Source organism: Corylus avellana, chromosome ca9 (assembly GCF_901000735.1).
Source record: "Corylus avellana chromosome ca9, CavTom2PMs-1.0".
NCBI classification, from domain to species: domain Eukaryota; kingdom Viridiplantae; phylum Streptophyta; class Magnoliopsida; order Fagales; family Betulaceae; genus Corylus; species Corylus avellana.
This window is the reverse complement of record NC_081549.1, coordinates 5434192-5441237: the sequence shown is the minus strand read 5'-3', so window position 1 is coordinate 5441237 and position 7046 is coordinate 5434192. Positions and strand designations below refer to the sequence as shown.

Below are 7046 nucleotides of genomic sequence, written 5' to 3'. Positions count from 1 at the left end.
ATTTTCCCTATTCTAAAAGAGGACTAAAAATCTTATTAATTCTATACATTGTTAAGATACATTGTTTAGCAAATTTGTTAACTAGCCAAATATTTACTAAAGTGTACTAAAGTGGCTAGCTAGACGGAGAGTCTCTTATATATATATATATATATATATAATTTTTTTTTTTTTTTAAAAAAAAGTCATTGGGAGTTTTTTCTAATAATATAACTAAATTATATCGAGCCACTCCCAAACCGGCCAGATGCGGATGGCCGGGGCAAATTATATCCAGCCACCCCCCAAATGGACAAGGGGGTGGTTACGGCCACCCCCAAATTATTTATTTATTTTTTTTGAAAAAAAAACATATTTTTTTAATATTTTTAATGTTAATTTTAAAAAATTAACAAATTAATTATATGACACGTAACACAATTTGATTAGTGCTGACGTGATGTTCCGTTAAGTTTTGGATGTAATTTTAACAGAGGTACTATTTTTGTCTTTATGAAAACGATAAGTACCTCATGTGATAAAAATAAAAATCTAAGAGGTAAAAAATAAAAAGTTCAAACCCTAAGAAATTTTTAGTATTTAACCCTTCTTTTAATAAGTAGATAGTTGCATAATACAATAGAATGAACAATAAAAGATTCAAGAAATGGTCTAGTATCTCCTCAGACCGTTTTGACTTAAACTTGTTTTTTTAAGCTACTTAGCCTTAGATAATATCTAGGAAAAAGTTCACATACACACTCAAACTACTATCAAATTGATAATATTTTTCGTAAACTTTCAATTATGACAATGTCATCTTCAAACTAAAAAAAAAATAATCAATTCTGATAATGAAAGCTTTATGAAATAAAATAAAAATAAAAAATACTAAAACTTATAAAATAAATTAAAACTCAAAAAAGAAAATCATTTTTATAAGAAAAAAATTAAAAATTTCGATTTTTTTTTGTTATAAAAAATGATTTCTTTTTTTGTTTTATAAAAAAAAAAAATTAACAATTTTCGTTTAAAAACGTAATTTTTTTAAAAATTATATATATATATATATATATATATAGGAATATTTTTATCTTATTATAAAATATATATAGATATTTTTATCTTTTTATTAGTTTTTTTAAAAAAATATCGACAATATTTTAATAATTTAAAGAGATATTATTGGATGGTAATTTAAGCTGTGCCCTAATTTTTTTAAACATCGATGATCTAACAATTTAAAATGTTGTTTCTTGTATCGCGTGATTTTAAGCAATTTGACTTTCCCTTACACACGTCGCTTCACCCACTGCCCAAAATCTGAGAGCCATGCTTACACGTATATTCAAATTTTTGTCTTGTTCAATCAAACACGATACGATATGAGATATCAGCCAGCTTGAATCCAAAAACTGAGAGAATACTACGCCAAGTTACCAAAAAACACTCATCTCCAGCTGATCCCCACTACACACACTGCCCAAAATTTGCATCTTCATTCCTCCTCATGAACATTGGGATCATGCCATCCAATCCCTGCTACACGTTGCTTCACTCAGCTACGCACTTCCCAAAATCTGATGCTTCACCATACGCTCCTCGTGACCATTGGATCATGAGAATGGCTGCTAAGCCGAACACTAATATATCCGGATATCTCTCGCCCTCCCTCATCACAAATAATCTGTGATACCAACAGTTCAAGAATTTAGAGGAAGGGAATCTGCTTCTCGTAAACCCTAGCGTAAAAAGCTCTGTTCTCTCTCCTTGATAGAAAAAAACCTGCCGCCAGTGCTAGAGGAGGAGGGGAAACCTTCTGGTTTCCCTCCTCCTCCCCTCTTCTACAGATTTATGCTTTTCTTTTTGGTGAGTTTCTCTCTTGAGAGAACTCTTATCTCCCTAGAGTTTTCTCTAGGTCTTCGCTCTCTAGAGTTTTCTCTAGATCAACTCATCGTCTTTGACGATTTATCCAAGATCCTCTTAAAACAGCAGGTTTGGTCTTCTGTTCTCCAACGAGTCGCTGGCCGTTTATGCGAAGCTTTCAAGATGGGATTTTTCAAAATCAGATCTTGTTTTCTCCGCTTGGCCCAGCCGGCAACGCGCCATACCACCCCTCTCACTGGCATTCCAGCTTCCCGTCGCCTCCTTCCGCCTCTTCTCCACACAGCCACGCACCAGGAACACGCGGTCACGCGTGGGTCCAACATGCCGGACGGGTTCCGCTCACCGCCTTCCTCCCCCAGATGCTGGTTTCTGGGTTTTTTTGTATGTTTTTCTGTTTGTTGGTGTTGTGGTTTGTACAACTCAGCCCAAACGGTTGGGCTTCAGACTCTTTGTCTGTGTAGAGATCCCCTTTTCGCTATTCTTTTCCTTCTTAGTCTGCCCGATTTCCTAGATCTAAGTTGCCACCTCTTAGTCGGTTCGGTTTCTTTGGTTACCGAATTAGATCTTAGTTTTTAGGGGTTGTTGTACTCCCGATGGTTTTATCCATCATATTTGGCCGCGGCCTTCAAAAGCTGCATTCCCTCGTGACTGTCACCTTCCTGGATTTCCTTCAGGGCTTTGAGGTGCTGATGTCTTCTTGGTTGGGTTTTTGTGTTGTATTTTTTTTCGTTTTGTTGTTCCTCTGTAATCTGGTTTATGTGGAATGAAGTAGATTTTACAAAAAAAAAAATCTGTGATACCAAATCCAATCCCTCATAAAGTGGTGCTGCTTGGGAGGTGGTATGTGATTCCCATTGGGGTTGATGCGGACGTACGGTATGTTCATCAGTCAGGAACGGCCGATCAAACCATTTTGGTAAGGAAATGAACGGTATGTTCATCAGGAGATCACCTAGAAGAGAAGATTTATTATTGTTGATGATTACTCTCTTGAAGTTTATTATGATGCTACTTTCTTATCATCTGTATCCTACCATTGTTTTTCTTCTAAGTGTGAGAGTTGATTTGATTATGATATATAGCAAAAAGGATGAAAGACGCATGGCCTTGTTTGATATCTATAAATCACATTAATGAAGTGATAGGTATAAACCTGTGTCAAACAGAGCATGTAGCTAGATGATAGATTTTGTCTTGTAGGAGTTGAGTTTGCCTCATTAAGGGGTGTTGCACACCTTACCAGCTTAATCGGATGCCGAATGTGCTTGATTTGTAAATTCTGCAACGGGAAATTTTAGTAGAAATGCGTGTAAGAGCATGCAAGATACTAAGATGCTACCATTTATCAAACTATAAGTTAACCTATGATTCTCTGAATGTAGTTCTTGAGCATGCATGATGATAGGAGCTGCTGTGTTGCTGCCATCAATTTTTACCCTTAACCATGCTTTAACAATGCACTAGGGGGAGCTTCAATTCTTTGACGTGCACATGATAAAAATGACACTGCTGTGAGTCTTATGTGTAAGTGCTAAATGGTGTTATGCTTATGCTTGCGGGGGTAAGTAGATTTAGAGAAGCCGAGCAAGGAGGAAAGTGCAAACAGCAAAGAGAATTATGATACTAGGTTGCAGCGTTCTCTTAATTGACCACTATTGTCTAGATTAGGTATATGCAACCACTTATATCATGACATTATCCGATGCTCTCAACTCAAAGGAATACGTTTTCATTATCCGTTGATCTCCCATTATAGCACACGTAAGTTTTTTTTCTTTTTTTTTTTAATAATTATTTCTTATTTCTTAATCAACGCTTTTCTTTAAATTGATTTGATCTTTTTTTCTTCTATTTTTGGATGGAAGGTTGATGCGTGGTTAAACAGGTCCATAGGTAAGTTTTCTTTCTTTTGTTTGTTTGTTTATATTTGTTTATTTTTTTATTTTTTAATCAAACGCTAGCTTTTCTTTAATTTGATTTGAGTTTTTTTTTTTACGCCTTAACACACTAATTTGTACCTGAATATGTTTGAATGAGACTCTTTAAGGGTACAATATTCGGTTTTGGGAGAACTAGAAAGAAAATATTTAAGAATATCGCTTACACTTTTCGGAGTTTTCGCTTAGCCAATGCTTATTGTGGTGATATTTCAAATCGGTTTAGCATTATCACCCAATATTTGACTGTTTTACGTTGTTCTACTCCCATTCCAGCCAAAAATGAAAATGACTTGAAGAATAGTATAATGCATGATATGTTGTGTTTTCGCAACTTAGTGTATACGATACTCTAGGATCATCTAAATTTGAGAACCCTTATTTTTAATTAACCTTTTCTTTTCTAAACTGTTTATCAACAGTTTATTAGATATCAAAAAAGCAGGTTTTTATCAATTACGGCATCTAGTATTTTATGTTGTTGATGAAATGAGGAATTTTTGTGAGGTGGTTTATGAGTTGAGGAAAGACTCAACATGGGTTTTTGATCCTAGTATTAGGTTGAATTCGAAAGTTGTCGAATATGAGCTAATTAACATGGACCCTGGTATCAATTTAACTTCTCAATTTGTTTTTCACAAAATGCTTCATTATTGCGATTCAAAGTGTTGTCGTCAACAACGCGCTTACATATTTTGTAATAGCATACAAATGTTTCTAAGGAATATGCGCCATCATTTTAAAGATCGTGACAGTATTTTTAATTTATGCGCCATCAATTGATAATATTGAAAAATGCAACAATTAAAAATATCATCTCATATTCTTTAAAATGATGGTGTACGTTCCTCAGAAACGTTGGTATGCTATCACAATCGGAGTAAGTGCGTTGGCGAAGACATTGTATCGAAAAAATGTAGTATTTTGTTTAAAGTAGATTGAGGATCTTTACTTATATCGATGTCTCAGGCGTGTAGTTCATATTCATTAGCATTTGAATCCAAACGAATACGAGAATCAAAAGCCTCTACTACGCCCTTCCTCAACGCTAAAACCGTCTCATAAAACATCCTTTCAATAGCATCATAAAACAATGAGTGGCGTAACCGATAAAAGCTTGTTGTTTGGATATCAAATGCACTGTTGAAAATCTAGAAAATAAGAGATTGAATTCTATAGGAAAAGCTGTCAAATTTACGTGATCCTTTAGTATCTTATACACCAAGCTGCGAAAACAGAGCAAATTTTGCATTATTCTCCTTTGCAAGTCATTTGCAGTTTTGGCTTTGATGATAGTAAAATGTCATGAAACATTTAAGCCTGGTATGTTAATGCTTGGGTGATTTTCAATGTCACCACAAGCAGCATTGGCAAAATGGAAGCTTTTAACCCTAGATGTTATATCTCTTAAAATTTTCTTTCTGCTACTCCTAAATCTAAATGTTACATCTGTATTCGAGCCCCATTCAAATATCTTTCTATCAAATATATCTTAGTCTAGTATATTTTTGTTAATTAACTTCTTTAACCACGTGTCAATAGTCTAAACAAAAATAGAAAAAAAAAAAAAAAACTTAAATCAAATTGATGTGTTTGATTAAAAAATTTAAAAAATAACAAACAGAAGGAAGAAAGAAAACTTGCGTATGATGGGAGAAAGCTGTGCAGGAGGAAGGTTAAAAGGAGGAGGTGTTTGGCTTACTGAACGGTTTGGAATCTCGGCGTAGTCCGAACTTTGAGCCTGGTTCTATGGTTTTGGAAGGGTTTTAGATAAAATGGGGGGTAAGAAATGTGTTCAACTCCATTATTATACCACCTAAAGTTGAGATTTCAAAATGATGTTGCTGCAGAAACTGTTGAGATTTCATACTGAAGTTGAGAATGGAAAAGTTCAGAGCTGTAGAAAAATTAAAACAAGGTCCGTTGTTGAGATTTCAAATGCAAGTGAAGAGATGGTGGGTAGAATGCATTGTAGCATTCCTCGTCTGTGAAATTGTTTTAACCTTCATAAAATAAAAGGCTGCATGTGAGAACTGAGAAGACTGGACATTCAAATTTAAGCTCAACATCAAATGTGGCTGACACTTCTATGGACATGTCCACGTCTAACCTCTCTTATTTACAACTAATTATTTTCATTTACTTAAAAGGGAAAACAAAATCTATTTTGGATTCAAGCTGGTTGATGTCTATCTTCTGCTTTACGTGTTTGATTGAATTTTCTCTTTTCAGTCAGTTTAACTCATCAGAAAGAAAGAAAAAAAACAGAACAAATCACGCGATACAAGAAACAACATCAGATCATTAAGGTTTTAAAAAAAATATTATATACCAAGTGATATCTTGACCGTTTAATAAAATCATCAATTGCATTGTTTGCTTTACATTGTTGCATTATATCAACGAAAGGTGGTTGATGTCTTATCTTCTGCTTTACGTGTTTGATTGAATTTTCTCTTTTCAGTTAGTTTAACTCATCAGAAAGAAAGAAAAAGGACAAAACAAATCACGCGATACAAGAAACAACATCTGATCATAAAGGTTTTTAAAAAAATATTATATACCAAGTGATATCTTGACCGTTTAATAAAATCATCGAATGCATTGTTTGTTTTACACCGTTGGATTATATCAACGAAAGTGATCCTAGGCCCATGTGACACACCATATAATTTTTACCTTGAACGTGGTGCGTTACAGCTATATCCGTCATTCCCATAATCAACGGCTACGATGGATAGGCTATTGAATCCAACGGTCAATATTTAATCAATGGAAAAATCTGACAGTCCGAATTGAATCTGATGGTTCGGATTTCAAAAACAAAAATCTCAGCTGAGGCTGAGGACACGAGGCATGAGGACGCCATTCCGAGGTACACACCAAAACGCAGCGTTTTGACAATTAACTGTAAATCTAATAATCTATAATTAATTTAATAAATCATAAACTTAAAGCTATGAATAAGTACCGATTTTACAGGAACAGTGAATTTGTGTTTGAGACTGAAATGACTCTTTTGCCCTCGAATGTCGATGATTGCTTTTGGGAGAACACTCTTGCAAGTTGCAACACGCGCACACAACCCTCTCCCACTTTTCTTTACGACCCTTTTGCCTTTGATGATTGCTTTTCCACACGAATAGTGCATTTGTGTTTGAGCCTGAAAGGACCCTGTTGCCCTTGATGATTGCTTTCGGGAGAACACTGTTTCATAGAAGAATATATAAAAGTCTCAGTTTG

General features: G+C 34.6%; 1 long non-coding RNA gene across 1 annotated transcript; it reads left to right on the top strand.

The window, feature by feature from the left end:
* The first annotated feature begins 1396 nt into the window (after positions 1-1396).
* Positions 1397-4348, top strand: LOC132161964 (uncharacterized). Its single transcript, XR_009438189.1, has 3 exons — positions 1397-2797; positions 3331-3627; positions 3732-4348. It is a non-coding gene; the product is annotated as an uncharacterized LOC132161964 (long non-coding RNA).
* The last annotated feature ends 2698 nt before the right edge of the window (positions 4349-7046 follow it).